A 23,059-nucleotide genomic window follows, 5' to 3' on the forward strand; every position below is an offset into this window, starting at 1 on the left:
TATGGTCATAAGACATCTTCCGGAAGAGGGCCGCTTCGCCTGAGAGTATCACGTTAAGGAGTAAGGATGATCTTTTAGCCTGATCTGGTCTGATATCCATTATTCCAAGAGATCGCTAAAGTAAATCTGGGACAAACCTCAAGAGGCCTTTACCTGGCCCTATAAAGGTCTTATTTCAACTACCTTTCTTTGCATCTTATTCCATCGTCAAGCGAAACTAGTCCATAGGTTATACACCTCATGACACAATTTCGTTGCGTGAGCAACCCAACATTGTATGCGCATTAAGGCAGGACGGTTCGCTAGACCTGCTCCTCATCCACTCGGAATTATGTTTCATCATTTGTTCATCACCGTGGCACGAACCGGAGATAAATTAAATGCGCCCCAAACAAGTGTTTCGTTTGCAAATACAAAAAGTCAGAATCAACCACGGGATAAAATCATCCACAGAAAAGCATAAGCCACCGGCTGAGAGCTACAACCACCCCAAAAAAAAGCACAGAAAAGGCAATTCCACGCACAAAGAGGAATAAAGCGTACTAAACGCAAACATAATACAGTGCGAGGCATATAGTTTGAAGCCGCCACAAACAGCAGCAACTACAACTGGTGCTGCACCAACCATATCCCACTGCCGAGAGCCATTATTATCGTCGATGTCGTAAACGATAAACATACTTTCACGCGATAGCATGCCGATCACGTTTTGAGTGCGGGGCAAAACAAAACATTCAACCAAAAAGGCAAACGAATTCGCTTAGAGTGTGCCGCGGCTCACTGCCGTTGACGCGAACTTCGGGGGGTCGCAAAATAAGCGAAAGAAGCGAATGGAGAACCGCTAACAGGGCGGTGGAGTCCACGTCCGAGAAGGAAACGTGGCGGTAACGCCACATAACTTCTCTCTTCGGTCGTTTGAGAAATGTTTGAGACCCATCGAACGAGCGGGGTGTGTGTCATATTGTCATGGTGCTAATTATATCAAAACGGTACAGAATCAATCTTAAACCAACATTAAAAAAAAAGCAGAAAATCTTAAACTATGAACAATGTGTTGCATGATTTACATGTGCTCCATGGACTAAACCCCGACTGGACATTGACTAAATGGACTAAACACTTAATACAAAAATAAAACACTACAAACAGCTACATGAGCTAATGATGATGCTCAATTCGGTCAACACAAACAAATGTAATCAAATGATTAGATACGAATGGATGAGTTTGATAGTACTTTTATCTTTATAGCTTATGGGCGCTGCGTATACATTACCAGGCGCACTACGCAGGCGGACCAAATACCTCTTACATATTCTTTTAAATGATTCTCCGCACAAACTATTCCGATCGCCGACCTGGCCGTTGCACGAACATTTCATAATCCACACTTTTCACCTTCAATATATCGGCATCAGCTACCGTGTGGAGGAAAGCTTCACCACACCACACGCCAACTACTACGGCGGAGAAACCAATCCGTTAGCAAAAGAGGAGGGTGAGTTTGGAAAAATAAATCATCAACTTTATTGCATCTTTTTGCTCACAAACATGGACCCAATAAAAGGTGGTTAATTTTTTTTTCGGTTGTTTTCAATAGTGCAAGCAAACAGGTCGGCCAGAAAAAAAACATGCCGCGTACGGAAAGAAAATAGTGTGGCAGCCGACACATTGGTTTTTTTTTTTGCTTTTTGGTAAAAGATCGCGATCGCACACACACACACACACACAGCAACAAGCTCGCTCTTCCCTTTCACCTTTAGCTGGTGGTGGATGGCGGGCATGAATTAACAAAAAAAAACACGGGCGAACGGGTTAATGTTTCACGAAGGAAGGGTGTACACCGTGGCGAGAAGAATAATAAAGCGGAGGAAGGGCAAACGTACGACACATACTTATGACGATTCCGGCCAAGCGGAACCGACGATTCCAGCAGCGCACCAGGAGAGGAGCAGACGCACGGAAAGGTTGGGCAGGAAATTTTATGCGAGAGCTAGGAAAGGAAACGATAATTACGAAATGGCCACGGCATTAAACACCATGCATGCGAAGGGAAGGGTGCAAAGCCCAAACAGCATACGGGCTCTGCCCCGTTTCGGCATGCATATGTGTGTGGTGACACAGGGGGGGACGCGAGAGATTTTTAAAAAAGGTGGATTCATATTGCGGCCGGGGGTGGGGGGGTGGCAGTTTGTGATCGATGTGCGCGGGTGCGAAACGACTGCTTAAACTGTGTCTGATTGTGAGCTGTTGCTCGCACTGACTGGTGCTCGCATTTATGCACGATGATGGGGCACATTTCGGTTGCCAATTGGCGAATCCATCCATTCCATAACGGGTGAAGTAACATGCACGGCACTAAAATAAGCGTGACTATGATTAGTTACCTCGTGCAAAAGCATCAGCCAGCATCTCACACATTGCCTCATGTTGGGGAATAAAGCGTGATAAAGCCAGCAGAAGATGAACTGGGTCGGTCTCACACGGCAGGACCGGTCGGAAATCCCAACTGGATCAGACACCCGTATTGGAGGACTCACAGCCAGAATCAATGTCAAAGACATCAAGAATTCAAAGGCCTAGTCTTCTTGAGGTTGTTGTGCCGATAAAGAAGAAAGTCAACAGAAGTTCTGTTAGATGTAGTTCAACCGTTTGTTTACATAGTTGTGAAACTATTTCTTATCTTCATCAACATTAGAACTACCCCAAAGATTGGACTTACGTAAATTGTTATAAGCATTTAATCTATGACGTTGTACCCAAAGCCGAATTGCGGTTCTGTCATGATTGCTTACCTGTAACGAAAGTGAAAAGAAAAGCAAAATTCTATAGCTGATTGATAATGATAATTTTAGTGATTAATCGTTATATAACCGTAATGGAGGATATTGAAGTTACTCGTTTATGAGATCTGCTTTTAAACTGATGAACAATTTCACCAGTTTTTAAGTTGTGGAAAGAAAAGTGACCTTGAAGAGACAGAGCCGTGCGTGCAAACTTGTCTCGTTTCGTCTCTCACAAGGCTTCCAAACACACATGATTCGACATTTGGGACAACAATAATCACTCTGGCCTTGAATACTTGTTGCAGGACTTGTTGACATCTTTGAAATATTTGGCAAATTATTCTTCTATAATTCTAATCCTTTTCCTGTTCAGCGTTTCAGATAAAGCGAGCCCAACCATAACTGACCTTTGAAGTTATCTGCAACGATCAGCACTACCTTATCCGAAGTAAAGCACGTGAGAAAAGCGATAGAGTCGTTCGATGTCTGTTCGGCAAAACAGCAGAACTGGACAAGGGACTAATACTTCCATCAATCAGATACTTGTACCAATAGCAATAGCTGTTAGATATTTGAAGCGTTATGGACATCTGCTGGAATATTATTATCCAAATGTCTTGACAGTCGAGAGGATGCATTTAACAGGGTGAAGATCATTAACTTACGCCATGGGGTGGCATTTTCACGAAGAATACCCGAAGAAGAAGGTGTTAGAATACCCCTAACAATAGTCAGTTCTTATAGGACAGCGTGCTGGTTTGAATCTTGATATAACAACCAGCAAACCACCTGTTTTCTTTTGTTAAACTAACGTAACCCATAAGAGAAACTTGAGTTTGGAAAATGAAGGATTAATATCACTAGAGGTGCAATTAAACAAGATCCATACATCCTCATCCACATAACATAATTCGAAAAAGCGACTGAACTTTTCCTGATATGTCTAAAACAGGAAATTGATCTTCACTAAAAAAGCGACCATCGTAAGATATAAAAGAAAAACTCATAATTAAAAACAGCGTTCAGAGAGGGCACTCCATACGCCAGACGCTATAGAAGAAATATACTAACGAAAAAATGGAATATGAGTATATAGGAACTGGAGATACAAAAAAAAACTTGTCACATAGACTTATCTATCATCCAACAAACAACAAGCTGGAATTCCTAACATTAGAACGAAAGGGTTTTTTTTTAAGGTCACCTCAGGTTCGGGTTCGGCTTTTTGGTTAGGATTCTTCCAGTTTCGAACCCACTCACACGTTCACTCTTCCTCACTTGCCGGAAGTGTGAATTCAGGAATATGAAACGCAACAACAAAGGCACCGGTACCGGTTAAGCTGTAGCACAAAATGGCCTTTACTGTTAAGTCTCATCTTTTCTCCCCTTACAGGGATGGAGAATCTGCAACAAAGCTAAGTAAGGAGGGGGGAGAAAAAAAAATCCCCAACCCGGTGTCCATTTCACCCCGCCGCAAAAACCGGGACCGGAAAAGCTAAAGCTACCGATTTATCCTAAGAAGCAACGACCCAAAGAAAAAAAAACTGTCAAGCCAACGAAAATGGTAACAGTCCGGTGTGTCGGGGGAGCTACCAGTAGCAAGTGCTAGTGTTTTGCTTACTTACGCCATCTCAGGTTCTAGCATCGCACACACACACACACACACGGATGGAGGCGCAACGGGGGTGAAAAAAAAAATCATCGTACAATCCTTCCTGCCGCTCGGAAAAGAACAGTTTACCGAAGGCGGCCAGCTAGGAACCAGCCGTAAAACTTGCGCAAATCCTTCCACCCTCTTCGCCCGCTCGTTTCATTCTACGTGCGGATGGGCTGGTGGTGTCCTGAAGGGGTTTTTTCCTCTCTCTCTCTCTCTCTCTCTCCCCTCCAGTACATAGCACAAGCCGAACAAAAATCGTTACTGCATCGTTTGTCTCCCCGCTTTGCCCGTCTGCAAACCCACCCACAAGGCCACTTATCTTCCCAATAACACAAAATGCTCGGGTAAACTACAAACGAGCTACGTATTTACTGAACCCACCATCACCAATCCCCGCGTTAAGACGGCCACACACACACACCGTGGGGGGTGGGGCGGTTTCGGTACGGAGTTTCCGGGTGTCGCCCGATAAATACACCAACACAAACGAACAAACCGCCCTCTACTCGTTGTTCCCCCCTCACCGACCAACCAACCAGGGGGGTGTGCGCCAACCCCAGGATACGGGAGAAATGAAAAGTGGAAAATTAGATAGACCGAGCTTGGGGCCGTGCCGCACTCAGCTTCGCTGATGGTACATAAATTTCCTACCCCGACAGTAACTGAATGTCCCGGGCGTACGCTTTTACACGGACACTTTTCCCACGCTTCACTGCATCGCGACGAATATATACGGACGAAAAAAGAAAAGCCCTCCTCCCGCACACATCGGGCAAGAACGAGTCTTCCGGCCGCTCTCGAACGATTAAAGAAAATTCGATTAGTTTTCCCGAGGCTTTTCTCCGGGGGGGTTTTTTGTGTCTTATTGTTTTGTTTTTCTTCCCAAGAAGCGAATGGATGCATCTGCACCATTCCTTTTGTTCTCGATTGTTGTTGTTAATGCCTTAAGTTTTTGCCATTCCATTCGGTTTGCTTCATCGGAGCATCGTTTAACAAAGTTAAAACAACTTTAAAAGTGAAATCATTCAATTACTTTCCGCAACGAGGTGGATTAACAACATATTCGAAAAACAAGACTGTTAATAACTTAACGACCTTTTGCCAGCTGAAACGTCACTAAACTCGGATGTATTTTCACATAACGGACACATCCACTACCACCGCATTTCCCTTGTAATCATCCAAAATTTGGAGAAAAGATCTTTCGAAAAATACAACAGCCTGTGTGCGTGTGTGTGCCGGATCTTTTCTTATACCTTTTTTCGGTTCATTTTCCGAATAAAACATAACCTTATCGTTGAGTCGTCCTTTTCCTAATTTTTGTTGTTGTTCGATTCCAAGGCAAGCTGTTGAAATATCATTTCATTCTCCCTTAGCATTTCCCGGGGAACTGTGGATCACCCGTCTGGCAGTTTCCTCCCCTTGTCTTCCTTTTTCGCTGTTCCATGCTACCAACACCAAGACCAACATTTTGTGCAATTAATTTAAATTAAGCGAACGGAGCGTGGTAGGGGGCGCACGTGGGTAGGAAATAGGGACACAGTCGGACACAAATCGGTCCCGTCCCATCCATCCATCGGTTGCCAACACATTCGTCGCGCGGTGTTTCGTTCAAGACTCTCGAAACAAAATGGCACCCGCACCCTCCCCACCACCCAAAAGGTGTTTTTTACCGCATCTCGCGCAGATGAAAACCTCCCCGGTCCGTTGGTCTCGCTACTTCCAATACCATTTTCCATCCTCAGCCACCAAAAAAAAAAGGGACCAAGGCTCTGATTGTAAGGACCAAGGACACGGTTTGTTGTTTTCCATCTTTTTTTTCCCTCCCGTCATCAATTTTTCACTCATTCTCCTCGGTGTACTTTTTTTCGTTTCTTTTCATTCGTCTTCTCTGTGTGCTCTTGTCAGTTATCAAGCGAAGAAAAAAGCGGATCCCTGTAACTTTTGCGAACCTCGTATTCTCATCACATTTCGGTCGAATCCTCTTCCCGCGTCACCGTTACCAACACCCCGTACCAAATCATCGACATTTGCCAGCGAATGTTTGAAATTGGCCTCCACTTTTTGCCTCCATTTGCTTCAACTTTAGCTCGAAACAGTGGGCCGGGGGGGGGGGACATTTTCCGTGTGTGAAAGAAAGGCAAAAACAGGTAGGAAAGAAAGATAACGAACGCTTCCGGTTGGATGGTTGGTGACGGATTTTTTTTGTTTTTTGGGGTGGGTAGCCCCCCAACAGTCATCCACAAATTTTGCACCCTTGAGGGCGCAAGAGCTACCGACCACATTCTTGCCTTTTTGCCTTTCTTTCTTCTCTTTACCGTCTAATGCCACCAGAAAAAAGAGAACTAGGAATCGAATTTTTGCGACTTTTAAACACACACACAACAGCGAGCTGTGGAACGGAAAGATAACCGGAAGAAAAACGTGACGGATAAAGCAAGATGGCAACGAAACCATCTTTTTATCGATGAGATTATGGCATGATGCTATGATGAGTCGAAGAATCGTATGCGCAAAATTGATGGGATGGAATTTTAGCAACAATGTGTTCGATACTTCAGCTGCTACCAGTTAAATAGTCTTTTACTCAACACTCTTTTAAACGGTGATGCACATAATAAATGGTGATATACAATGGTCGATATAAGGAATCATTTAAGTATTCCTTGGAGTATGTGTTGAGTAGTAAAGTGAGAGGCATTTCTGCACTCTCTTCAAGTTGAACTACAATATTTTAAGGGTAGCTCTGAAATCTTTCTACCTTGCTTGAACATCTGCAGAGCATAGAATCAATTACGGTGAAGTCTCTCTAACCTGGCAAGCTAAAGAGACCGCTATCTTACAGCCAAACTACACACACAGTTTGACAAGTCGTCAGATTATGGCACAGTCTGCGCCTGCTGTCAATTCCATACAAAAATCGGTCTGATGCGATCTGACGCGGTTTGGTACGTGTAATTTGAACAGCGTCAGGCTCAGATCAAAACAATTTTACGAATGATGTGTTAATAAATGTTTAAAGAGTAGATTGCACCAAACTTTGATTAATATTGAACTACAAGATAGGACGGTCATAAAACAACAACAAACGTTTCGTCAAACCCATTTCAACGGATGATATCAAGCCGTTTGACGCGGTTTGTCCAGACACGATTGGGTTGTCTGGGAACCAAAGATTATAGCGACGCCTGCTGTCAAACTGTGTGTGTAGTTTGGCTGTTAGAGAAACTTGCAGCTTTGCAGAAACAAAACACACTTGGATGGTAAACCATTTATGTATGGCAAAAGTATTCAATCATGCTCTGTAAACACAGCCATCACGAGCTGTCATTGACAAACCCCAAAACATGGCTACCATAGAGAGACATTGATTGAATATCATTTGCAGCTTAGAGAAAGTGATGTTAGGTAGACTTTGCAGTTTTGAGATACAAAAAATGTATTGAAATTGAAGGAACTGTCGAAATTGTTCATCTTAAGAAGACTTGCTATTTTTTAGACATACTAACCTTAGAGAGACTTGATTGTATCTGCAAAAGAAACATACCTGGCGGTTGACGACCAGAGAGAGAGAGAGAGAGAGCTCTGTGTTCAAGATCACGATGAATGTGAACACAATTAAGAGATTCAGAAATTGGGCAGAATTAGACACCATTCCAGTTTTACTTGAAATTAATAGAGAAACTGCCAAAAAACCTCTTGAAACCGTAGTCTCTTGAATCAGCAGTTTATGAAATTCCTAGCAGATATTACTGAGATACCTCGATCTTCAAGATAATGCAAAGATGAAGATCGTTTGAATTTATTTAAAAATAAATTTACTTTATTCCGCTCATCCGGGGCTGGTGTATTGCTATCGGCGCCGATCTTCACAAAGCAGAACTGGTACAAAATCCCATCTGGACCAATCCCCCGTACGCAAGGCTGACTATGCAACTACGGGAATACAAAATCAATGAAAACCTGCAAAAAAGAAAGACTCCTCTCATCCATCAACTGTCATATGCTTTATTGGAGAGGGATGTTAAACTAACCACTTGCAATCGTCACAGCGTAATGTGTAACCGTAAGGGAGTTCCGATCAATGTTTACTCTTAAATTTACTTCCTTAAAAAACAATTGGAATGCATTTATACCTCCATTATCATGAGATCACACTACAAGCATTCATCACAATACTTCAAATCGTTATCCTCAGGCGCTCCTCACTCATTGCAAACGTTTAATGATTAAATACTGCTTCGCTACATTCACAGACAACAGCGCAACTGGTGTAGCACAACGTTCGTTTGTCTAAGGAAACACATTCAAAAGCTACCCCTCTGCACCGCGCCGCTACTCGACCACCGAGTCGAGTCCGATCGGAATGTGGGTGAATAATTTATGGAGCATAAAATCGATGAAGCATCAGCATAAACGGCCGATGTGTTATCGTTCGTTGGAATTACACGCTCGATTTGCGTGGAACTAATGATATGACATTATCGACGGAACGAATGGAACGCTTTACGGCCGGGTTTACAATTGTAAAACAGATAAGACGACGAATAAAGCAAAAGGTTAATCGTATATCGTATGTTTGGATTGCTCGTGCAGATGATTTTCATTCGATTTGCCACTCTTGGCTGGGGCAACAATCTCGGTGTCTCTCCCTTAATAGTAATCAAATCCAAATGAAACATTTCCTTGCGTACTTTTTCATCAACCCGCTTCGCTTAGCGCACGAAGCTGAAGCTAGCTCGGAACAACCGTGCGTTAACTCGCTGGGAAACAACAGCACCCACTCCACCACCTAAAAAGTGTCCAGCGAGCGAATCGAACACGGTGCGTGGCTGCCACACATGCCATGAGCGACGCGAAGAAAAAAAAAACCAAATGGTGCCCCATTCGAACTCCCGGCACAGAACGACAGGGACACCGAGACCGTGTTCCATCCGTTGCGAAACCGTAGCAATCAAATTATAATAACCCGGTGCCGGCCAATTCGCTGACCTCAGGTTCTGAGCCCGGGAAAAACCGGTGCAAAACACATCTAGCGCCAATGTCGTCGAAAGCACGGACACAAAAGGGGACACACACACACACACCTGGGTAATGGTCGGGTTGGGTTGGTGCGCGCTTTTGCCCAAGTCCTGCAGAGAGCCTTTTCTTTTTCCGGATGAACCACCAACATCGCCCCCCCCCGCCGTTTGCCATCGAGAGGGCATTGGGAGAAAATGAAAATGTACGTCGCAGGGGCAAAGGGATATCCGCGGGAATACCGAAAAAAAAGAAAGGGTGGCTTGATCGAGAGAAGTACGCAAGACGGGGACGATGGTGCTAGAGCTACCTGCTGCTGCCGGGGGGGTCCTTCCTTGCTGTTGGGTTAAATTTTCTATTCCACCATTGTGTTCGTTTTGCTCCGATGTTGCATTTGGGGCGGAAGAGAAAGGGGAGATTTGGGAGTGGGAAAATGGAATTGGAAAAATAGAAACCATCGGTCGCGGAGAAACGACACACAAAATGCGACGCGGGAGGTCACTGCGCAGTGGAAAATGGGAAAGTTATTTTCACTTCCGAAAGTGCAAGGATGAGAGTACCCGGTTGTAGCCCGGTTGATCGATAAGTGATGCGAAGGCGAAGTGGTCAAACACAGGTGCTAGATTATCGAAATAATCAAAAAAGGTATAAATAATGCTCAAAAATAAAAAAAACCTTCCTCATTTTTATCTATTGTATTTTTTTTGTGTGAAAAGCAACTAGCGTTACAGTAACCTATCAACCAACAATCAGGCGGATATGAACGATTATTGCCGGGGTAGATATGACGGAGGCCGGGTGCCGTATTTTTGCTCTCTGTTCCCTACCCTGTGCTGCCCCCCACCCCCAAAAGTGTTATCCTTTCTCGCCCATGCGACCCCCATCCGCCCGTTCGTTCCACCGTATGCCCTCTCGCAAACAAAGACACTTGTGATATGAAATTCTCAAGCATCCCCCAGCAGTGGCAGCAGTCGATGTCACCCATGTCACGCGTTCTTGCCTGCCATCCTGTGTTGTTGTTGGGGTGGTCCCGGGTGATTTTATCCGCGAGGCATTTCCTTCGCAACACCGCACAGATCCCGAGTCTAGCGACTGTTTCGGGAAGTGCAAAATGCGACACACACAGCAAAAAGTAGCGGCGGAAGTAGGAGTGGAACCGTGAAGTGGAGTTCGTGTCTAGAAGTAAAAGCTGACGCAGCCGGGTGCAAGGAAAAACGGGGTGAAGGCGATACAGCAAATGAGGCAAAGTGGGGCCTCGATATCGTGGATTGTTTGTGGGGGGGGCCGTTAGACGGGCTTCTGGCAAAATACACAGAAACTTGTGTCGCACACACCGGACGTACTGAAGAGGCTCGTACACACACACACACGAACGCATACGAATTCCGCATCTCATTTTACGCGGAAGCATAGCCACACACAGGCACACATCGTTCTGGTTCTTATGTTGCTTTTTTTTTTGCTCCTGAAGCCAACAGTCGAAATGAATTGCTCCTTCAGAAGGGCGACAAGATTGATGAAGGTTTGTGCCGGCGTTTTTGGGGTCGGGCGAACAAAAAAACACACCAGAAATTGAAGGTGTATCGGATGTGGCGGTGAGGTGAACAGAGACAGAGAAAGCCCGAGCAGGATGAAGGAGAAAATTGCGTTTGATTGCGAGGGATAAAACGTTGATTTTATCACGTTTTTTTTTTGTTTTGGGTGAACAAAACCGAGCAATTTTGTTACGAGCGTTTGGATTTTTTTTTTATTTTGTCGCTAAAATCCATAAAGACCGGAGGCTGATTTGATCGCACTGGTGCTCTGTTGTAGCATGCAGGTGAGCTTCAATAGCGCGTCTAAATACTGAAGGAAAATGAAACGTTTAACAACACAAAATGTGTACATTCCACAGTCTAATGTCTGAGGAACTTCTTCGCATCCTGTCGTGACAGTCCAAAATGGGAATACATAATTCCAGTACATGCGCCTGTGAGATAACGATTTTGATCAAACCAGTCGAAAAATTCTTATTTATATTTGGGTGAAAAATGCTCAGAAGAATTTTTGGAATCCGCACCCATCGACGAGGTAGGAGACTAACTAGAATGTAACTAATTAGACTTTACAAGTTCCGGGTGTGTTGGTTTTGTCATTGGAATGTCACCGGACGACCCAACCAGTGCAGTCTTTTTAGGCCTATCACATGGATAGAAGAAGCGGTGAGTTCCAGCAGATCCAAGGGTAGTATATATAGATGGACGAATCATTGCCGAGGAGACTCCTGAAGATTAGAGGACATAGCTATGCTTATACCGTGATCAGGTCACGGAACTCCAATAGCTCTGAGAGCAGTACTTGTGGAAGGACAACTGAGGACTGATGACCGTGGTCGAGAAGTCTTCAGCATCTCAAAAGACGGTATATCTGGAATTACAATAGAGGAGTTATAGTAGGCCCAAATTGAGAGCAACATCACAACAGGTCCTGGCAACTGTGTAGCGTAGCTGTTAATTCCCAACTATCAATATTTCCTCAATAGTCTTCATTAAAGTGTTTTCAAGCTTTAATCCTTCAAGGTTTTTATTTCCATTTATGCATCTGTAACCGCAATTCCATTCATAAACACCAATAATTAAACGCTATATCACCGATACTATAAAATACAATCATCCTTTCCGAGTGCACCATCTTCCCCCCCACTCCACTTCAGAAAAGCCCCCAAGAGACGGGATAACAAATTAACTGATGCTTTAAATTGATAAGAAGCGAAGCAAAAAAAAAACAACACGGCACCAACACACATGCAAAACATTATTCATTATCGCTCTTTGACTACTGGTGGCACTTCCGGTCCCGGGCCAGGAATGCAACCGAATCGGGCGCTGTATCTCCTCTGTATTATTTAATTGCTTCAATTTATTGGTCTTTATGGCAATTTGTGCACGGCTGTGTGCCGACAGGCAGATGGACACCTGGTATAAAAGGGAGCCGGAGAGGGAGAGGCCGTGTAGGCCGGCGAGTTGGTCCCATGAAGCCGAATGAAAATTTAATGTGAATCCCGCTAATTAGCCGTATGGAAATTCAATTAACCCCCTTCTTGCAACACACCGCCGACCCACCCCAACCCCACAAACCACCCACACATTGTAACCGTGGTAGGGTTTGCATGGGGTACCATATTATGACCTAATTTGGTTGGCGTGTGAGTGTGAGGTTTTGGGTCGGGTTTTGGGCCGGCAAGGATGTAAAGGGGACGCAGAGCGGCGGGTGCGCATTATGGATTTATACGCCAGAATACAGGACACACCGGCGAAAGTGTTGGCGTGTGTTTAAGCTATGGTGTGGGTGACGCTGTGCACACATACACACCCATACACCCTGTATCGAGATGTGACATGTGTGTATATTAATCGACCGAAAGTGAAAGTGAAACGTTAACTATCCTAATGTTTCCTTTCGAGTGAATTACCATAACAAACGAATATTTACCCGTCGAATAATCGATTCGTTTGGCAAAAAAAGGATACTTTAAAGGGGGAATGTTTACACAATGTATTATCGAGTGTTTATAAACCCGTACGAACTCATAAAGAGTTAAACTTTGCGATACAAATCAATTAAAACGAGCAGAACACCAGACAGAGAAAGCGAGAAAGAAAGAGATGTTAAGAGGGAGAGAAAGAGAGTGGATAAAGAAAATTCTTTCAAACTGTTTAATCCTTCTGACAGCTTTTCGACATCATCATCGACCCATCGGCGAGGGACCGGGAGTGGAACATTAGCAATGGAAATTCATTTTCCACCACCCAAAACTATGCTAGAACTCGTTCAGCCAAAATATTTCACCCCCCCCTGCTGTTGTTGGTGTTGGACGAGATTTTGGTTACTATTAACGACCCCAACCGTCGTGACGTCATCGTGAACAACAATCGACCGAAAGCAACAGTGCAGTTTGTTAGCGGAGAGGGAGGGGGGAGGGGGGGGGGGAGAGGGGGGGAGGTTGGCAGACACCAAATAACAGCTGTTGTTTGTTTGTGCTCTATGCTCTTCCCCCTTCTCTCCACCAACCCACCCCTCATACACATACACATAGAAGCGCATAATCCTGTGTATTTGATATTTTACGACACTCGTTGGTAGTTGCAGTAGTGGAAAGAATGTATGATAAGCTTTCATTTACATAAAAGCAACAGCAACAACAACAACAAAAAATCCACCCGACAGCGTCAAACCACAACTGTCGCTGCTGCTGCTACATGCCACGGATTAGGAAGGATTATTAGGTGCGAATGCATATCATACCTTCCTTCATAATATGATTGTTTAGATAAGCTGCCACAGTATGCAGATTAACGCCCATTATCTGGATTATTTGGAAACCTTTCACCTGCGTTCGGTGGTCAGCGTCGGAACGGAGAACAGGTAGGTGAATGCAGGCGTAAAACCGGACCAGAATCAAGATGGCCGCCATTTTCGCTATCCCGAGACTCGCGCACGACTGTCACAAAGGACATCATTCGGTGTAGCGGCGGTGCGGGAGCGTGGTAGATGGTTGCCGAAACAGGCTGACGGGCGGTCCCCCCCTCCTAATACTTGTCGACCAATTTTTGGGAGCTTTTGCCGGGACAAACTAAGCGAGAAGTAGACATTGCGCGTGTGTGTGTGTGTGTAGTTGGGCAAAAAGATGAAAAGCGTCGAAAAGGACGAAAGCAACACAAAACTCTAACCAATAATACTCCCAACAAAGAAAGGGAAAGAGATAGAAAGTCCGAGAGAGGGAGAGAGGGAGAGAGAGAGAGAGAGAGAGAGAGAGAGAGAGAGAGAGAGAGAGAAGCAAACATGATGAGAGCGAGATGGCGCACACACACACAAATGTTGGCGCGAGTCGGGGAAAACGGAAAAACAACACGAAAAGAAATGCATCCCGGAAAAGCGCCCCACTTTCTCGCGAGGTGAAAATTAAGGAACCGTCCGGCCGTTGCCGAGCATTGGCGAGCGAGAGTGAGAAAGAGAACGTGCGGGTTCTTCGCAGGAAATGGGTAACATTTTTACCGAGAGAAAAGCTTCACACACCACCACTAAAATGAAAGGTGATTCTCTTTCCGTGAGCGCGAGTGCGCACAAAGCTTTTCCTTTAAGGCATATGTGTGAAGAAAAGGGCAGGAAAAAAATTCGGAAAAACGATGGCCCAAAAAGGTTTCTAATGAGAGGAAAATTAATTGACACACACACACACACACACACACACACACAAACAGCCGTGCCGAATGGTACACATACACGCAGAAATTCCTTACCGATGGAGTTCTTCGTCCCGTGGGAAGATAGTGTCGAATGCACACGGGGTTTTCCACCAGCACCAAGCAATTCAAACGGAAATGGAGGTTCTAAATTGAAAGGACCCAACTATTATTATTAAATTCTTAACACAATGAAGGTATGAGACTGCAACTCTCAATTCGAAATGAGCACTACAATCTCACAATTACCAATAGAAATAGAATTCTCAACACTGCTATAAACGGTTGATAAACTACCAAAGAAAATAATTTCTTTTTTCACTCGTACATCACTAAACCCCCCGAGGGGGATGGTTCCTGTAAGCTCTCTGCAACAATTTTCCACCTGCTTGGCACTTGGCACACCACAATCGCACCGCCAATCTAAGCGCCTCATATCGATTTAGATGGAAAATGGTCGCGCGGCATCGTACAACTGCACACACCATCAATTTACATTCGTCGGCGTACGTCGGGTTGGAACGTTGGAGATTTTACTCCTGGAGGGGAGGAGGAGGAAATAGGAGGAAGTAGAATGAACCCCCACCTCCTCTCTGCCCCCTCACCAACCTATCCACTATATGTTAGAAGCCGCGAGACGACCACCCACCCGCCACCAGAAGGCAGCCCTGGGTCTGTATTCAGGGATTCGTTTCGGGAAGCTCCAGGGTGGATCGTTTCGCCCACGGAAATTGGCAAGGACCAACCAGGGAGCAAACGTGGTAGGACGATGCCGATGCGATGACTTTCGGCCAAATCCCGAACCCGTCGATAGTTCGATTGCGCAACAAAGGAGGGGGGAACCTACCTTTCCGGCCTGCTCGTGGGCGCCCACTTGCACCGCGCGCAGTTCCCTCTCCATCTTCACCCCCCCCATCCAGCACGGGCCAAAACGGGTTTCTCCATTACGCTCGTAGGTGCAAAACGACGCGCTCATCTCTAGCTGCACCGACACTTGGAAAACTCACCTGGTCTCTCCGTTTTGGGGACCGCACCACCTATGGTCTCCCAAAGTCCTGTCTGTCGCTTCGCAGGCAATGTTCTGCCGATTGCAAACCACGCCGGGCCATTGCTCGGTGGTTGCGTCTCAAGGCTCATACAGCACGCCTGGTGGAGGACACGTATGTATTCGCTTTTTGCAAATGGAGCCCCGCGGTTTCCCAGGTGTACAACGGTGCAATGCATTGCAGCTTCTAGCCCTGCAGCAGACCATCATGCACCGAACGGTTGGTCAATAAATTTCCATTCGATTTGCCGGTGGAACGGCCGAGAGACGGGCAATTCGTTGCCGTTCGGAAGGACAATTTTACACCACATGAAAAGGAACGGCCTTTGCGAGGGCTATAGGGCAGTGTCTCTATGCAGCTGGGAAAGATGAGTTTATTGATTGGCAGCAATGGTCCCGGTACTGGGAGTGTCCTGAGATTGATTTGTTCGATGGTGTACAATGTAAAGAAATATGTATATATCACAATACAATGCGATGTCCTCAACACTGGCAAAACACAGTCTAATGTTTAGAAATAATCGCAAGTACATCACACAAGAAACCTTCACCAATATTCGCTCAGTACACCACGAAGTTGGAACAAAAATAAGACACCCAAAAGCCTGGGGGTTCCCCAAAAAACACCACGCACCATATTATCCACAATGCATCGCGGCAAAATGATGTATTACGTATTTATGCAACCAACGTCAACCATGCGTTTGACCGAGAATGCAAACCGGACGACTTCTGTACACACTACCAAGTGCCGCTGGTGATAGCTGGGCTGCCTGAAAAACTGAACAAAGATAACGACGGCATACCGTACCGAAAGGCTGTTCGCGTTTTGCCCGTGTCATTGCGTCGGCCAGTGCGTCCGTTTGGATGCAACCTTCATCCAGCTCCGAAAAAACCCCCCACCGTAGCAATTTGCTTCTTCCCGCCATCAAAACAATACACATTGCAGCCAAAAATGCACGTCCACCACGGGACGATGGCGGGCGGGAAAAACAGCTTGGGAGATATAAAACAATCAAGCGACCCTCCGTACACACACGCTAGAGCAGCGCCATGAAACTCCACCACGGACGGATGAATTCATACACGATCGATAGGAAAAATGTCAACCATTCGTCCAACGTCGCACGGGATCCACAGTGAGGAATGTGTTCCAATTTCGGCGCTGTGCTTTTATTTCGTTGCGTCACGCGTACGGTGCGTGTGCCTAATGGGGAACGTAAACGAATGTTTGCAGTGCATCAATTTGCAGCACGTATGCATTTTATATGTGATGCAATATTGCATTTTTTTTTGCACTACATTATCTATGTACTTTCCTTTGTCTTGGAATATTGATGGAGATTTCGGTTTTAGACGAGCGTTCCGTTACTGTGGAATTTTTCAAAAATATTAAAGTTTAATCATCTCCTTTTACTAATTAATTCAAAAATTCAATTTACTTATAAAAGTTAGATCCGTAGCTCAAAACGTATTGATAGTGTCTAACAGTTTTCCTTGTCTATTTTTTATGATAATTAATGTTTAAACGAGCTTCTGATGCTGTGGAATACTTCGAAAATACGAACTTTAAATGATCTCTTTTGATTAATTAATTTGAAAAATGCAATTTACTTCTATAAATTAAATCTGTAACTCAAAATGTATTGAAAGTCTCTAATAGTTTTGTTTGTCATTTGAGGATTATTTAATGTTTAGACGAGTTGTGGTGGAGTATTGCAATAATATTGTAGTTTAATGATCTCCTTTCACTAATTAATTTAACAAAATGCTACTTACTAATGTAAATTAGATATGATATTGGCCGGAATCATGCTCTAAGCCAGTTTTTTTTTTGTCTGCGTTTTGACGTTTCCAGACATATCCGCTTACAGCTCGTCATACAAATAACAAGCCAAGTTAAGCCTAGGAAAGAAAGATTAGATTGGTTTCCCAATGAAAGCAGCTAACCCAAGCTCGACAAATGTCAAAACTAAGAATTTTGCTAGCTAGTCTGAGCCAGGTTAGGCCATGTTTACCGTGTGTGTAAAATGTAAAACATTTTTTTTAACAAAAACAACTGAAAAAGGATTATTTTAATAAACAGATTTATATATCGTTTCAAATGAATTGAAATTAAATAAAATTTCTAAACTTTAATCTCAAATTGCAGTTTACAAAAATGATCCCTTGTGTCATTCTTTATGTCAAAATGCCATGTCCTTTACGAATATTTACAGTATGATACAGCCCGGTACCTGGATTATTTGACAGATACAGGCTTAAACCTTTAGCTTTCTAACTTACAGTATGATCTGCCCCATTGATAGTCTCTAACAGTTCGGAACAGCACGAATATGGCCACACTGCCAACACACCAGAAATGACACAGCCCCTGCCAGTGGTCGTCCGGCTGCATGATAAAGCACAACCATTGGACCGCATGCGTTTGCAGCACCGTGACCGTGAGACTATGATGTTCCTCAGCTTACCTAAAAAAAAACACCATCAAAATTCCAATAGTAACCACCAGCAGCAAGCATAATGGAATGTGAGCCCACTACTGTAACGTAGAACAAACATTCGGCAGGATGCATGATACACACCACAACACAATTCTACACAGAGCTGGTGACTACAGAATCGGAATCACGTCCGCCAAAGCTTAACAAAAAAAAGGCAGAATCAAATGGGAACAGCGAGAATTTTGGGCTATGAGGACGAGTTCAGGACACAATTTGAACTCCAATTGCTAAAAATCCCATATCTCCAAATATCCACCGCAATATACAAAAATTCTTTACTACCTACATAAGTTGCGTACAAGAATAGTTACCGATATTTACACTCCTTCCATTGAAATGTTATTGTAATCGGCTAAAACAATCATCTTTACTCAACGGTGTTGAGAATCCCACCATGCGACCCAGACGACATGCCCGTCCAGTTCTTGGGACTAACGACCCCCGGGGACGGTAATAAAAGCAATGTCATCGTCCATTGGCACTGGAGCCACAACACATTCCGGCAACACTCTGGAAGAAAGAGATGCCACCCATTGGAGTTGGCGTAGATAGATAGCATAACATGCTCCCAAACGGACCCGGCAGGGTACAACAAATACAACCGCGCGTGCACACAAAACACATCCCTGTTTTTTGGGTCGGCCATTTCCCACGCCAAAACGAACGACCAAACGTCCCGTGGTATGGGTGCCCTGTTTGGTCGGAAAATTCCAACATGGCCTCCAATTCGCGTGCAACGTGATCCCGGGGACGAGCTGGCAGGGTGGGGGAGGAGGGTGTTGGGTGAACCGATCCGGACGTGACGGACATAAATTAAATTTATTACTTAGCAATTTTCGGGAGCCTTCGCCACGAGCACTGGAATGGAAGCAAACGAAGCAACACAGCCAGGGAGAAAAAAAAATCCTCCCCGAAGAGTACCAGCCGAAAACAAGCTCAGTCGAATGCTGTTGTCCTTTTGGACCAAGGCTCACCATCAAGAGCCGGGGGGGCTCCGAGCTCGGCGTTCAGAGCCCAAAAAGGAAGACAAACAAAACAACCGCCAAGAACAGTCAGCACAAAGGACATTCAACATGGTCTCTCTCTCTCTCCCCGGGTTTGCGTTCGTTTGACTGCTTTCTTTTTACCAACCAACAGAAGCCTTTCGGCGAAGAAACAGCAAACAGGACAGAGCATGAACGGGGCAGGAATTCCATTTCTCGGACAAACGAACGCTGGCACTGGCGTGTGTGCAGCATAGAAAAGTTATTGCCCACCCGCCTGTTTTACATGCATTTTTCGACTAATGCAACCGGAATTCTCACTGGTAGTGAGAGTGTATAAGTGATGCAGACAGAGAAAGAGAGAGAGAGAGAAAGAGAGAGAACGAACAGGAGAGTAATATCAGACCAAGCTTTGATGCCAGAAAGGTCCCATCCCAAACATTCTGTCGATTATTTTCAACCCAGCTGTTGCGGCTAAAAGCAATCCCCCATTAGGAATTATGAATACTTGTAGCGGCTGCACATAACCGACCAATCAGAAATGAACTAAGCTCTTAAGCATGCTTTTAATAACAACATCCGTTAGTGTAAAAACTAAAAGAAAAGATATCAAACTGTTTCTTTAATAAATATTCACTAACTTATGGTGATAGACTACTTTACAATAAAGTAATTTAAATAAATAATTAGAGCCTTACTATTTAAATTTAAGCTCCGCGAGCGTGACACTACAACGATCAACAAATAACAGACATTCTTTGCCACTAGTAGAATTGTTGGGTTCTCCTAGTCCCTACGTCCAACACTTCTGCTCGTTCCACTTTTTAACCTTTCCGCTTTTCCTATAGTTTTGAAAATGATACTAAAAGTGCCTTAAAGTCTGAAGAAATGCTTTAAAAATCGCTCTATTCTCATGATGGAACGTCCCTGGTTGGAATATTAGAATTCAGCCGATATCAACAACCACACAGTAGCATCTCTCAATTGAATTCCTTGGGGAAATAAAACAGAAAGATAGCGTGTGGAGCATGGGGTGACCCGGTGGTGTATTGGTAGCGGCGCCTGTCTTCACACGACAGGACCGGTCAAAAATCTCATCCGGACTGCCTATCCTGTTTTACGGGTTAATAAAATCAAAGACAGCCAGAAATGGCAGGCGTAGACCTTCTTAAGGTTGTTGTGCTGATAAAGAAGAATTGTGTGGAACTTTGCTTAAAAGAAGAGAGAAATAATTGCACATCACGAACGCGGATGATACAAAGTTAAGAGCAGATAAGCAAATCTGTTAAGAATTGTTCAACCTTGATTTATAATCGAGCAATAATTATTTCTTATCAGAATTCCGGATGCCGTCAATAATTTGCTATGAAAGATAAACAACCGGAGAACATTTACCCGATTTCGTAATTTAATGAAAATGTAAAGCTTACCCAATATACGGAAACCCCAACTAGTCACTCCTTCGTTTCCATGGCAGCAATTTGCTGAACACTATTCCACAACCAAATGACTGGCGAAGCAACTTGTTCCAGTTCTACCCACCAGCAGATCGATCGAAGCAGACCTCTCGTCCGGTGAGATGATGGAGGGGGATGGAGGGGAAGTGGAAAGGAGACTTTCATTTTTCGAACCAGAAAAGTTTTCCCACCTTCACGCCACACATCCCCCAAACCGAAGGAATGAGGAAGTTTAATTTATAGCCCCATATAAAAGTGATTTTTCCACGTTGAGCGTTGTGCATGTACGGTATGTCTCATGGTCCCCCGCGATAGCAGAAGCAATCGGTGGCGCAATACACACACAGCCACACCGCGGATATCGTCGGACGAATAGAAACGAGGAACAAGCAGGCAGGTAAAAACGGGAGAGAGATAATTATTTGCCACAGATATGCAGATGGAAAACGAAGTGTGTGGGAGACCATCTCAAGGAGGGGATCGCGCCAGGACCGGGAGTATGTGCCAATCAAACTATGCCTTTTTAAAATTAGAGAGCCAAACCGAATGGCCAAACGGTGCAAGCGAGACAGTTGACATTGAGCGAGAAAGTGATGGTCTGCTTGGGTTTGCTTTGGCTAAGGGGCACGGGATTTAATCATGTTTTCCCGGAAAACTGGCTGGGTGTGAAAAAGAAGGTGGAAGGGGGCGCGAAAACGTGACATAAAATCCACTGTGTATGAATCATCCCTCAACCCACGACCGCCTGGAGTATCTTCGTGCTCGATCGCCATCGTCGAGGGTGTGAGGGGAAGAGCACGCAAAGCCTCGATTGATTGACATTTGCCACCAGTTTTCCTAAACAAGAACACATATCTCCTTCCGTTTGGGTCCCAAAACCTCGGGTCGAGTGTTCAGCTGTGCCATTTTCACCCTGCTGTTAACTCCAGAAGAGAGTTTTCCCAAGAAGCAGTCGCGTTCAGACATTGAAACATGAAAATGAAGCTAAAGCAGGCAGCAAAATATACCCACGGGACGTGATTTTTTCTCACCTGTTCCTTACACCTTTCCATTAAGAAGTTGAGAACCGTTAAATTACATCTTGCTGCTGCACGCTGCTCCAATAAACAATGCTCTGACCGTTCCAAGTGCCGAGAGCGTTGCAGCTGTTCCGTTCAATTCACACCACCACGGCTATGCACTTCATGCAAATTTCTTACTGGCTTTGCCCGCTGTTTGGTCCGCTTACAACAAGCAACTGCTCCACCAAAACCACGCTGTTCGTTGCTCATCATCACCATCTTTAGACGCATCGCATGACGGTCGCGATGACTGGGACTGGGAGGCCCAGGGAGAAAGGGTGGGCGAAACTGACGAACCAAACGATCGAACGACCCAACCACACACCGCTTCAATGCTTCTGTGTGTGTGCACAAGTGTGTGTGTGTGTGTTGGCCGAATCGAGTCGACACATCGCATCAAACAAACAACGGGTTTGCCCTCCCGCATGAAAACGGGGCGAACGTAACGACCGATGTGCCAATGCTCGCATAAACCATCGGATTTTGTACAACGTTTTTCTTTTGTGCCGTCCGTACCCTCTCACTTTGCTGCCCACTGTACGCTCAAACACACCACCAACACACGCGGCAAACCTTCCACAAGTTCCACCGCGAGCGGCGTTTGGTCCACGTCACCCTTGCGAAGGGAAGATGGAAACATTGGTTGGATGTAAAAACCTTTATCTAAAGCCTCTGTTAAGGAGGTAAATAATTGCGTTAGTCCAACAGTTTTACATGCCACTTTTTCTAAAAAATCCGTAAGAGACATCAAAGTTTGAAAGTGTTCCAGAAAAACATCATTTAATTTACACAAAATTTCAAACGCATTCCCCAAACAGTCGAAGTCTTCCGATGGAAGACTCCTCGTTTATATTCTTCATCTTTGCAGACCCTTTGCCAACGCCGTCCACCATCCATCCCAATCGGTTTTGTTTAAAGTGTTTGCTGGTGGAAGGAGGAAACCATTGCCATTCGTTCACGCGTCCACGCGCAAATCGCGCATATTTCAGGCTAAACAACGAGTCACAACGTGTCCGAGACGCCGGGAAACCGGCGATGGTAAAAGTGGGCCTATCTCGCGACCATCGGCCGAGGTAGAAAAGACAAAAGCCAGATCTCCAACACCAACACCTTCTTGTTGGCCGCTCCACCGGGCCCCTTCGGGGAGAGGCCTCTATCTCCCGTTGACTCATTCATGCCCTATTTTGCTTGCACACTCTACCGCACGGTCGCGGCCCATGCAACAACGGGGCAAGTTGGCACAATAATGACCACACAAAACAATACCCCCTGGTTTTTCTTTGCTTCCGTTGTGCCTCGGTCCGTTACGAAACGTCATCCGCGTG

Source organism: Anopheles marshallii, chromosome 3, assembly GCF_943734725.1.
Source record: "Anopheles marshallii chromosome 3, idAnoMarsDA_429_01, whole genome shotgun sequence".
Lineage (NCBI taxonomy): Eukaryota > Metazoa > Arthropoda > Insecta > Diptera > Culicidae > Anopheles > Anopheles marshallii.